This window comes from Pelmatolapia mariae, linkage group LG3_W, assembly GCF_036321145.2.
Source record: "Pelmatolapia mariae isolate MD_Pm_ZW linkage group LG3_W, Pm_UMD_F_2, whole genome shotgun sequence".
NCBI classification, from domain to species: domain Eukaryota; kingdom Metazoa; phylum Chordata; class Actinopteri; order Cichliformes; family Cichlidae; genus Pelmatolapia; species Pelmatolapia mariae.
In genome coordinates this window covers 11,674,455-11,687,973 of record NC_086229.1, presented here as the reverse complement: position 1 = coordinate 11,687,973, position 13,519 = coordinate 11,674,455, and positions in this window count along the sequence as shown.

Here is a 13,519-nt window from a genome sequence, read left to right as displayed (position 1 = left end):
TCCAAAAGTTGAGTCTGTTCATCTGGACGTAATGTTTTCAGTGGGAGAAACGTTTCATCACTCATCTAAGTGACTTCTTCAGTCTCAGCAGACTGCAGGTTTCCCCAATCTTATAAACGTACATTTGAATAATGACTGAAACCAGCACCACCGAACCCATTAGTAGGCAGTTCTGACCACCATGTCCAGAACACCTTGGATTTTGTTGAGAAGGTGAGAGATGTCATTATGGTATCAGATGAAACCATGGTCTTGTGCGATGCTACATCTCTCTTCACTTGCATCCCAGTCACTGAAGCGTTGGAGGTAGTTAGTAAGAGATTACAGGATGACCCCAACCTCAGCAAAAGACCACTGTCAGCATCAAGTGTGTCTGCTATTGGAACTGTGTCTTCACATACACATACGAGGGTCAGTTCCACAGACAGAAACATGGGTGTGTCTTGGGCTCCCCAGTTTTACCCATCATGGCCAATTTGTATATGGAAAAAGTGGAAAAGAGGGCTTTGCTATCCTACCCTGGAACACCACCAAGTCATTGGTTCAGATATGTGGATGATACCTTGGTGAAAATCAAATCTCAGGACGTACCACAATTCACGGATCACATGTGAATAATGATCCAATGAATAAAACCAATGTGAAGAATCATCTACTTCAGAAGAACAATGTGATCTGAACATTCTACATTGATGGGGAGGAGATAGAAAGGGTAGAAAGCTTTAAGTTCCTCTGAGCCCACATCTCAGCCAACCGTAACTGGTCCACAAACATTTCCCACCAGGAAGGGAAAGGACAACAATGGCTGTACTTTCTCAGAGAAATGCGTTAGGCCGAATTACCCCAGAGAATGCTAGTAAACTTCTACCACTCCACCATCGAGAACCCTCTGACCTACTGCTGCACACTCTGGTTCAACTGCTGCACCACGGAGGACAAGAGGAAACTGCAGCGGGTGGTGAGGGCAGCAGAGCGGACAATTGGCACCTCACTACCCCCCCTCAGAGACATTTATACAGGAAGACTTCAGCAGAAAGACAGTACCATCATCAAAGATCCCTTGCTCCCTGGACACTCACCTACCTTGGCACTTGTGCAGGTGAAGCCAAAGGGAAGATATGCTTCACTATATTTTCTAGTATTTGGGCTTGGAAGGAGGATGGTATGGAAACATATTTGGCGATGCTTCATGTCCTGCTTTGCGTTTGTGTAGGAGAACCTGTTCAAGAACCTGTCCATTATGCTAGCAGTGTACAAGCATTCTTTCTTTTTTCCTTTTTTTTTTCTTTTCATACTGCGCCCCCCTGTAATGGCTCTGCGGGCCATGACAAGTTATCTGCAGTAATGTTTTTTACTGTTGTTGTTTTTTTGTTTTTTTTGCTTTTTGCTTTATTCTATTCATGCCTTATGCAAAGAACAAAGCTTAAATGTAAGATTTTCTGCTGAGCAATCAAAGAATTGTAAACAAACATGGAATAGGTCGTTAATAGCATGCTGACACAGCGCTCCAGCCCACAGTGCTTACCACACTTCAAGAATGTTTCTGGTTTGAGTCCCAGCTGGGTCTGTCTGTGTGAAGTTTGCATGTTCTCCCTGTTCCTGTTTGGGTTCTCGCCCAGTTCTCCATCTTGTTGCATGTTAGGTTAACTGGGGATTCAAATGGCTACAGTGGTGAGGTAGATAAAGTGTATAGAGTGCAGCACTATATGAACGTACAAATACATAAGAACAAATCACCGGTGTTCTAGTACCACTTGAAATGATACTACTAGTTTCTCCATACAGAGGTCTTGAAGCTGAATCACCAACAAAGACTTTTGTATGAAGCACTGAATACATTTAAGTTTAACAATTTTTCCCTGCGTCATTTCTCATTATCACACATAATGTTACGGCCGAGAGGGCCAGGCTGTGGGTGTGGACTCAAATGCAGAGACAGAGGGAGACAAAATGGGCGTGAACACAGTGCTTTATTTACAGTGCCTAGTTAACTTACAAAGCTGGAAACTATGAATGCTATGAACAGAGAATGCTATGAACTGTGGAAGCTATGAACTGAGAACTATGAGGTCAAACTATGAACATGAAACTCTGACAGAGTGCTATGACTAGGTGCAAGATTTCATAGACGGATCCTGGGAATGGAAAAAGGGGCAGCGGCTCAGATGGAGGTACGCAGTCACTATAATGAGAGGAGACAAGCAGTCAGTGGCAGTCTAGTGAATCATAGCCGAAGGATTAGACTGTGGTGGTTAGGGCTTACGTGTTGCAGGTTAAAGTGTCATGCGAGGAGGGAGTGTCCAAGGGGTTCCGGGTGAGGAGTGTCCTGAGAGGGTCCAGAATATACTTGGAGCAAGGGACTTGGCAGGGAGGCAGGCAGGTGGAGTCTTATGATGAAAAGGAACCAGCGTCCAGGCGGAGAGGTGAGTAGTTTAGCTTGGGAAGCGTGACTGGCAGGTGGGTTCTATGACAAACGGTGAGGAGAAATGCAATTGTTAAGGGCTCCAACAAGGGCTTGGCGGCCTAGCACTAACGTGAGTTAGCAGTAGATCTGGCAGAGCTCTGTTGTGAGTTGAATTTGTTTTTCAATAAATTGGACACTACAGTGTCTGCTCACACCCCCATAACCTCACCTGTAGTCAGCCTGGAATCCAGAGCCACACCACTGTGCCAGCGTCTCTCTTCACATAGCACTGTTGCCTCCTGTGAGAGTCCTGACACCCCTCCCCCACCCCTCCCCTTCACTCAATACCAGGTTCAGATGCAAATGAGGAGACTCCACTCAGGCAAGTCTGCTAGACCAGACGGAGTGAGTCCCCACATCCTCAAGGTCTGATATATTGAGACACAGCTGGACTGGCCATCGGAGTTATATATTGAGGTGAAAAGGAAGCGATTTGTCCCGTACTTCATTCAGAATGAAAAAATAGACACAAAGCTGGAGTTATTCTGTCTTTGGTGCGCAGTTGCAACTACTTCTCTCATTCACTCCCCCTTCCTCTCCTGTTATTACTTCAAACATGAAACTGATCAATGATCAGCTGCTCAGCTTTTCTGCCACAAGTCCCGTCTTTCTTGTTTGTTTATGGCCCACTTTGCGCTAGAAAGAGGAGACCAGCGGATAAACAACAGCAGTACATTTAAGCGTGATCAGCTGCTGTTAGAATGTATTTAATATTACTTTCTAGTATCAGCTGAGTTTTCCTGGAGCCACAGCTGTAAAAGATGCTGGTCATAATATCCGTTTGGATATGTGGTGAGAGGGAAACATGAAGATGAAACCAGGAGATGTCCTTACTAAATCATCAGAGCTGAGCAGGTGATGGAGAAACAGTTTTACCTTTTAGGTGGCATGAATGAGTTGAAGGGAAGTTATGAACTGTTTCTGAGAGACAAATAACCCCAGGATCCTTTTCTACATAGCTGACAGCTGGTAACTGTGTAGGGGCGGGTCTAGCAAAGTTTTGTCGGGGGCCAGATTGGGCATTAACAGGGAAAGGGGGGCACAAAAAATATTTTTCTTTGTTATGTCATTTAAACACTTTCAATAAATAACTGTCTGAATCTCACAACAAAAGTGGTGATCTGATTAAATGTACAGGGAGTGCAGAATTATTATTGTATAATATAAGTTGTATTTTTGAGGAATAATTTTATTATTGAACAACAACAATGTTCTCAATGAACCCAAAAAACTCATTAATATCAAAGCTGAATGTTTCTGGAAGTAGTTTTTAGTTTGTTTTTAGTTGTAGCTATTTTAGGGGGATATCTGTGTGTGCAGGTGACTATTACTGTGCATAATTATTAGGCAACTTACCAAAAAACAAATATATACCCATTCCAATTATTTATTTTCACCAGTGAAATCAATATAACATCTCCACATTCACAAATATACATTTCTGATATTCAAAAACAAAACAAAAACAAATCAGCGACCAATATAGCCACCTTTCTTTGCAAGGACACTCAAAAGCCTGCCATCCATGGATTCTGTCAGTGTTTTGATCTGTTCACCATCAACATTGCGTGCAGCAGCAACCACAGCCTCCCAGACACTGTTCAGAGAGGTGTACTGTTTTCCCTCCTTGTAAATCTCACATTTGATGATGGACCACAGGTTCTCAATGGGGTTCAGATCAGGTGAACAAGGAGGCCACGTCATTAGTTTTTCTTCTTTTATACCCTTTCTTGCCAGCCACGCTGTGGAGTACTGTAGAATTAAAGAAATTATTTTACTGCTATTGTTCATATTACCATGGCATTAATCACATAATCTCCAAGTAGGGATAGTGCATTTAGATGTTTAAACATATTGGCACCCAATTAAGCATTTATTGCAGGTCCAGTAAGAACCAATTTAAGCTGTTGAGGTGAATCTATAATTTTAAAAGGCTTTTGAATGTTTTTATATTCTTACACTGAAGACTTCAGTGGGTGAGAGACTGAGTTGCAGGCTGACAGGAAACGCCAGGCTTTGCAAAAGTGAAACCGAAAGCAGAGTCTGAGTGCAAGTATTTTGAGCAGGTTATTTTATTATACATTTATATCTTTGATTAAGCTTTGATTAAGTTTTAAGCAGTTGTATTAGATTAAAATATTTGTTTTATATATTTTACATATAAGTCAAGATCAGTACACACAGGATGGCCTTAGCCTGGTTGCCTAAGCTGAGGTCAATTAAAGTGCAGTGTGAGGATCACACATGCACAGACATACACTCACATACAGACACATATAGTTAGAGAGGTCAAATAAGGTGCAGAGTGAGGGCAACACAGCACACACACACACGGTAGTAGACTCATTTAGTAGGGGAAAGTTTAAGCATGTTTTGCCAGGGCTGCAGCTTTCAGGTTGTACGTGACTGTTTGAGAAGCAGCTGCAGGATGTTGCAGAGACAAGCGACAGCGAAAGCGAGGATGAGGGGAGCTCTGAAAGGAATCGCAATACCCCTGCTTACATGACATATTTCTCAAGTTATGTTATTATCCTTTATTACTTAGATTCTTTAGAGTCAAGTTTTAAGTTTTAAGAGTTAAGTAGTCTAGTTCATATTTGAGTAGCATCATTTGAGTGTGACATTTAGTCTAGAACTTACACATACCACAAGTGTGCCGAGGCTGTCAGTTGAAACAGGAAGACGCTAGATATGTCATCGAGATAAGAGCGAGTTTGTGGGACGACACCTGGATGGAGACGAGACGTGATGTTCTTTTAAACTGTGTCAAAAGTTAACTGAACAGTTGTGGTTTTGGATTGACGTAGGAGATCTTGAGTCTGCCTGGCAACAGAAGGGGGCTGTACTATTTTACCCCTATAAAGTCTTTGTTCTGACTACTGTAAGTTAGTTCAATGCTGAATCTGCACAGTGTTGGACTCCATGCATGTAACCAATAAATCTCCGTTTTGATCATACCTCGTGGACCAGAGTTGTTATTTGCTTGAGAACCCTCCGTACTCCTTTCTCCAATTTTTGAACCTTAACATTTGGGGGCTTCGTCCGGTGGTTGGAGAAGGGAGAGAAGACCAGTTGGAGGGGCTGGACAGGGTCCGAGGTGGTCAAGCGGACAGACGCTAATCAGTGGTGAAAGTGAGGAGGCATTCGCCGGCGTATCTAAAGGTACGACACTGCCTGTTGAAATATATTTCCGAAAGGTGTCGCATTGGGCATGTCAAAATTAAAGCCTACTCACTGAAATTACTGGTGAATGTCTGTTTCGATTTTGGTTTTGATTGTAAGTTCATGGACATGTTGGTTGAAATAAGGATAAGTTACAAATAAAGGTACCGGGTTAAAGGCCCAAAGGAAAAGGAAAAAGAGTTTAAGTGAGTTAGAGGCTCACGTAGAAAGTAGGGAATTTGGTCATTGTGTGGGTTAGAGTCCCGCTGGTCAATTTGGTTCTTTCAACCCTTAAGAAGTTTTCTCGGAGGTAACGCTCCCTGCTAGATAAAGAAATTTATCCTTCACCTACCCTGAAGTGTAGGGATAGTACGGCCGACAGCCGGGGAGAACTTGGGAACCTCCAAAATTGCTAAGGGTTGGCCTCAATCTTAATCCTGTTTTGGGGGTAGATTGTTGTTTCAAATTACTCTAAATCACTTTAGGAGGAGGAGTCTGGGACCCTTAAGAAGCGCATTTTTCTCCTTGGTAACGCTGACCCTTGACCTACCCTGAAGAGTAGGGATAGTACGGTCGACAGCCGGTGAGAACTTGGGAACCTCAAAAACTGCTAGGGGATAAAGTCCCCTATTTGTGCTTGTTTGGCTACTGGTAAATTGATGTAGGACTAGAAATCTGGACGGGACAGTTAGAGTCTGTTCTGGTGAAGTGGACGCAAAAAAGTCTGGGACTTTATCGGTTGGACCGTTACTTTAAATTTGTCGAAATTCGGTAGGTGTTTTAAAAGGCCTAAAATCTGTGCAGTTGTAATTAAAAGACGTCTGTGTAATATAAAATAAGAAATCTTTGTGTGAAGGGAGTCTCTGTGTCAGCAGTGCACTGCCTGTTGACTTCTATTTTTAGATGGTGTGTTCAGGTAAATGAAGCTGGTTTTGCTCATTAGAATTGTATAAATAGAGGGTGAATTTATTACTGTGGATATATAGGAGTTGACTGACTTATGACATATATATATATATATATATATATATATCGCGTAGTGGTTAGACTACACGCCTTTGGAGCAGAAGATCGCAAGTTCGATTCCTGCCTGGGGCGTCTGTATCCAGTAAGGGTCCTAAGGCTAGACCCCCTATGCTAAAGTGAGCCTACCGCAGACATGAGCGAGACAGATAAATATGAAGGCATGCCGGCTCGGACGTCGCCCGGATCAACAAGGTCCGCGTCAGGTGTTGAGGAACCAGGGCACCCTGACGACAAGTGGGCTACTGGAACAAGAAGACATCGGTGGGCAAGAGATGAAAACAGGGCGTTGTTGGAATGCTACTACGCAAGTAACCCTGGCGGAAGGGGTTACATGAATAGGATGAGGGACCTATGGATTCTTCGATACCCAACATCCACAATGACGGCGAAACAACTAGTAGCTCAGTGTTCCAACATTCAAAAGAAGGGACTGCTCTCACAGCTAGAGATTGACGAGGTACAACATAAATGCTACGGCAAGGAGGAGTCAGGACGCCAGGTCAGGGGGGAGATATCATCACCATCACCACCCGAGATTGGGTACATAGCCCCAAGTGCGATAGGAGAAGGATCGTTGAGTGCGAGAGGAACTGACCTGAAAGATAGGATCATGGCCAAGCTTGAAACCTGGACCCCCCCTAGCCGGTTACCAAGATTACGTGAAGTACCCTCAGAAGGTCTGCTAGATGATGTTAATGCAGCACTACGGATGATACCTACAACCACGATTACCGACACTAACAAGCTGATCTACACTACGGCAGCAGTCATCAGTGAGATGCTTGGCTACAAGTTGAACAGCCACAAGGGGCAGTACCCTCCATGGAGAAGGAGGCTAGAGGGCAAGATCAAAGTAGCACGAAGGGAGGTTAGCCAACTAACGGAGTTGCAGAAAGGCGCGACAAAGAAGGTGCATAAGAAATACAGCAAGCTGTCCATACCTGAGGCCTTGGAAACTGCCAAGCAAAGACTCACAGCCTTGGCCAGCCGCTTGAGGAGGTACACCAGAGAGATAGAAGGCAGGAGAATAAACCAGCTGTTCTCCACAGAACCAGCAAAGGTGTACTCTCAGTGGCAAGTGAACAATAACAGAACAGCAACACCAAGGCTGGAGACGGAGCAATACTGGAAGAGCATATGGGAGAAGGACGCAACCCATAACGGCAATGCTCAGTGGCTAGTGGATCTGAGGGCAGACCATAGCGACCTCCCTGAACAGGGTCCAGTAACCATCACAGTGGCAGACATCCAAGAAAGGGTCTCCAGTATGAAGAGTTGGACAGCACCAGGGCCCGACATGGTTCACACCTACTGGCTGAAGAAGCTGACTGCACTCCACGAGCGTCTGGCAGCACAAATGAACCAGCTGCTAGTTAACGAGAGACACCCGGAATGGCTAACCGAAGGTCGGACGGTCCTGATCCCCAAGGACCCCAAGAAGGGGCCGGTCCCATCCAACTACCGACCAATAACCTGCCTCAGTACTACATGGAAGCTCCTGTCAGGCATCATATCGGCTAAGATGAACAGGCACATGGGTCAATACATGAGCGGGGCACAGAAAGGGATTGGCAAGAATACCAGAGGCGCAAAACACCAGCTACTGGTAGACAGAACAGTCAGCCGAGACTGCAAGACCAGACTGACCAACCTGTGCACAGCCTGGATTGATTACAAGAAGGCCTATGACTCAATGCCCCACAGCTGGATACTGGAATGCCTAGAATTGTACAAGATCAACAGGACCCTAAGAGCATTCATCAGGAACTCAATGGGAATGTGGCACACAACACTAGAGGCCAACTCCAAGCCCATAGCACAAGTCACCATCAAGTGCGGGATCTACCAAGGAGATGCTCTGTCCCCACTGCTGTTCTGCATAGGCCTGAACCCCCTCAGTGAGATCATTAACAAGACTGGCTACGGATACCGACTACGGAACGGAGCGGTTGTCAGCCACCTCCTGTACATGGATGACATCAAGCTGTATGCCAAGAGTGAACGAGACATCGATTCACTGATACACACTACCAGGATATACAGCAATGACATTGGAATGTCATTCGGGCTGGAGAAGTGTAGTCGGATGGTAACAAAGAGAGGGAAGGTAGTCAGAACTGAGGGGATTGAACTACCAGAAGGCAACATTGCAGATATAGAGGACAGTTACAAGTACCTGGGGATCCCACAGGCAAATGGGAACGATGAAGAGGCCGCTAGGAAAGCTGCAACCACCAAGTACCTGCAGAGGGTCAGGCAAGTCCTGAGGAGTCAGCTGAATGGTAAGAACAAGATCCGGGCCATCAACACCTACGCCCTGCCCGTGATCAGGTACCCTGCTGGGGTAATAGGCTGGCCAAAGGAGGAGATAGAAGCCACTGACATCAAGACAAGAAAGCTCCTTACCATGCATGGAGGGTTTCACCCCAAGTCTAGCACCCTGAGGTTGTACGCTAAGCGGAAGGAAGGGGGCCGGGGACTGGTGAGTGTCAGCACCACAGTCCAGGATGAGACAAGAAACATCCACGAATACATCACGAAGATGGCCCCAACTGACAGTGTGCTCAGTGAATACCTCAGGCAGCAGAAACCCAAGAAAGAGGAGGAAGGCGAGGAACCATCATGGAAGGACAGGCCCCTGCACGGTATGTACCACCGGCAGATAGAGGAGGTGGCTGATATACAGAAATCCTACCAGTGGCTGGACAAAGCTGGACTGAAAGACAGCACAGAGGCACTAATCATGGCAGCACAAGAACAAGCTCTGAGTACAAGATCCATAGAGGCTGGGGTCTATCACACCAGGCAAGATCCCAGGTGCAGGCTGTGTAAAGATGCCCCAGAGACAATCCAGCACATAACAGCAGGGTGCAAGATGCTAGCAGGCAAGGCATACATGGAACGCCATAACCAAGTGGCCGGCATAGTGTACAGGAACATCTGTGCCGAGTATAACCTGGAAGTCCCAAGGTCAAAATGGGAGATGCCCCCAAGGGTGATGGAGAATGACCGAGCTAAGATCCTGTGGGACTTCCAAAATGGTGGTGGCTAACCAACCGGACATAGTGGTGGTAGACAAACAGAAGAAGACGGCTGTAGTGATCGATGTAGCGGTTCCGAATGACAGCAATATCAGGAAGAAGGAACACGAGAAGCTGGAGAAATACCAAGGGCTCAGAGAAGAGCTCGAGAGGATGTGGAGGGTGAAGGTAACGGTGGTCCCCGTGGTAATCGGAGCACTAGGTGCGGTGACTCCCAAGCTAGGCGAGTGGCTCCAGCAGATCCCGGGAACAACATCGGAGATCTCTGTCCAGAAGAGCGCAGTCCTGGGAACAGCTAAGATACTGCGCAGGACCCTCAAGCTCCCAGGCCTCTGGTAGAGGACCCGAGCTTGAAGGATAAACCGCCCGCAGGGGCGTGCTGGGTGTTCTTATATATATATATATATATATATATATATATATATATATATATATATATATATATATATATATATATATATATATATATATGTTGAGTGCATTGTACAGTACCTAAGACTTATGTATATCTTTCAGCAGTCACCTATGTTGGGCCATAAATGCTGGTGTGTTTCATTTTTTCTCGAGTTTGTGTGTGTGCTGTGAGAATGATTGGAGGTTTCTGTCACGGTACGGCATGGCAGACCGTGGGGGGTGTAGGGAATGAGGACCCAGGCGCGGTGCTCTATGAGTAGACAGTGTGTTTATTTACAGTGTATGGTGCAAAACAACAATAAATCCCCGTGTTTTCCCCAGACTCCCGTGTCGTATCCTCCTTGTGCTCTCTGCTCCCGTGTGTCGGCACTCCCGGTGCCCGCTGCTCTTCATGCCTCCCACGCACCTCCTGCAGGGAACAATAGCGGCAGCCGTCAGCACACTTATCAATGGCAGGCATACACTAAACGACAAAACCTAAACTGGTGACTAATGTGGAGTCTCAAGCAATGATCCCGCGTCGGTGGGAGCTCCAAGACTCTCCTAAGTAGCTCCCCCGACGAGCCCTGATCAGCGGCAGGTGTGTAGCTTCGGGTGTGGCCAGTCCCCTAGCAGGGCCACACCCACCAGGCCTGAAGGCGCCTGTAAACCAGTGTACAGACACACCTGCACCCATACACACACACTCACATCTACAAGCATGGAAAAGAGCAGCAGCAACACCAAAAATACATACACCATCACCAGTCCATGACTGCCCAGGGATCCTGGGTCGCTCAGACCCAGGACCCTGACAGTTTCAGTTGTTTTGTTTTTTTTTCTTTTTTGACTTGCTCTTTCTGATCATGAAAAGCATGTCTAAAATACTCGTATGAAAGCGTATTCTGAGTGAGTTTAACTGTGTGAATGCTGTCAGTATTTGATTTGAGTGACTCTGTGTGATTTGTACCAAATAAGTAAATAGGTAATAATAACATTAAGGAGGTTTTTTAGTAGAGTGAGTGAAAAGATGAGGTTTGGAAGAAAAGGCAGTATGTGAGACGATTACTGAATGACAAAAGAGCTCTGTTTAAAAGTGTGCATCAAATAAAGGTGTATTGTTTTCGGATAAAGAGTTAGTAGAATTACAGAGGGTTTGTAGACCTTAAAAACAAAAACAGTTTGATTAGACTGGAGAAACAGGAAATATGGCTCTGTGTGCCTGTGTGTGTGTGTAACCGGAGCTGCATGCCCATAAAAGGAACGGAGTGTGTGAAGGGAGAACGAGACGAGTTAAACTCTAGGTGGAGAAAGCAAAGAAAAGAAAAGAAATGAAAAGGATATTAATTCCACGCTTTAGTGTGTTAATACAGGTGGACTTCTCTCAACCTGGAACCCTGAGTACAGCGGCAAAAGCATAGATCAACACAATTGGGAAAACAAGCCAGTTTTTGGCTAAAAGTTATAGCTTCACCTGTTACTTTGTCCGGACTCTGAACAGAAGTTCAAAGGCCAGTTAATCTCCGGATGAAGACCGACAGAACATCGTGGATCAACAGCAGACAAAAGACACCGAACCATTAACACTGACGACACCAGCAGCAGCATGTAAGAAATTCACCTGATGACAACATGTACTGTGAATTACAGGCTGGGCAGTTGAACAGTGGGATAAAGAACTGTGGAAAAGCATTGGGCATTGAGTTTCATATTTGCCATGCTTGAAGTAATCTTGAAAGAGAAGACTGAAAAGATGACTGGAGAAGAACGAGAGAGCAAATGAAAATAAGACTGACTGACGACTCGAGAAGCAGAATGAAGGAAACCCCGTGATAAAACATGCAGGGGGAACTGGACGCTGGTCAAGAACAGTGTCACATGACTGGGGGGCACTGAGCTGAAGGCACTGAATGTGATATTTTGCCAGGCTGGAACTTAACGTAAAAGAAGAATACTGAAACATCAAAACAGAGAAGAAACAGACTGTGTTTGCTGGAGATTTGAAGGCCACACAAGGACACTGTGGGAAAAAAAAGGGACAAGGTGTCAGGTGAAGCCGGACGAGTTTGACTGCAAGAATATAGGGTATAATTGGATTGAAAATTGAAGCCGGAACTAATGATTGTTTAGGGGTGTCCACCACATCACAACAAAGAGGTAAACAATACAAAAGGTAAAAAGAATGAAAGAAAATGACTGACAACTATATTAATGAAGAGAAAACACACATGCACAAATTGTTACATGTGAAATTATTTTGAAATGAATCAGAAGTGCGATAGTTTGAATCTAAAGCTCAGTGAAAAGATGCATAAATTAAACATGAATACATAAAAATGCAATGAAGAACACAATATAGAATGCAATGAAGATGCAGCTTACACTTCATTAACATGATCACATGACATGCAACGAAGAAAGCAGCTTACATTCAATTAACATAGATTGTAAGAAAGAAGACGCTTATATTCATATTCATGACATAAACATGACATAATTGGTATTTTTGACCAGAGAAAGAGAAATGGGTCGTTTAGGCACCCGTGATAATAATGAAAATGTCTTAGTTTTGTTATTTTCAGGGGCAAGCAGACCTGGATCAATTTTCCACTCCCGCGGTCGGAAGAAAATTATAGGTTAACATCAATGGATATGGTAAGGCAAGTTTCTGGGTGAACTGTTCACAGAATGATGTGTCCAGGAACCTGAAAAGCAAGCCCTAACTCCTGGCTGAAGACCAGGAGGGCTGTTATTTAAGGTGGGAAATCGAAAAGTTTGTGCTAGTAATTCGGGGAAGGAGAAAACTGACTGTTTAACTGGAGAATTGTGAAGGAGTCTGAAATACTACGAAGCCACATATGCAAAAATAACACACACAAAGGGAGAATGCATTAACCTTACAAAGACAAGCTCATGAGGATTAATGCATAGACATTGATGAAACTTGGCTAAGAACACAAACACATGCAATTAAATCAGCTTGTTAATTGGATGAGTGATAGAATGGTGTGAATGTTTAAAAAAAATAGACTTAAATGCTTGAAGTTGACTCAAAAAAGTTATATGACAGGGGAGTGGGTTACGGAAAAAACAAAAGAGAAGTGATTAAAGTAGTTTTTAAAAGAGTGACTTAGGAGTGCTCTCGTATTGAGTGATCAAAACCAGTGATTATTATAGAAAGAAAATGAAAATAATGTGTTAAGGGTTAAACAGGCATTTCTCTTGTCACGGCAACCTGTTGAGATATGACTCAGTATGCAAATTAGCTGGAGTGAGATTTTGAGGTCGTTGTGTTTTATTTTTAATAGAGGGAGCTTTAATAAACATGGAGATGTGTAAGGGGGGCCCTTAGTTTTGTAACAGTGCACTTAGAAAAACCTGTCAGGTGATTTTGTTTTGTGTTTTGATGAGCTAATAATCAGCTCTCTTTTTC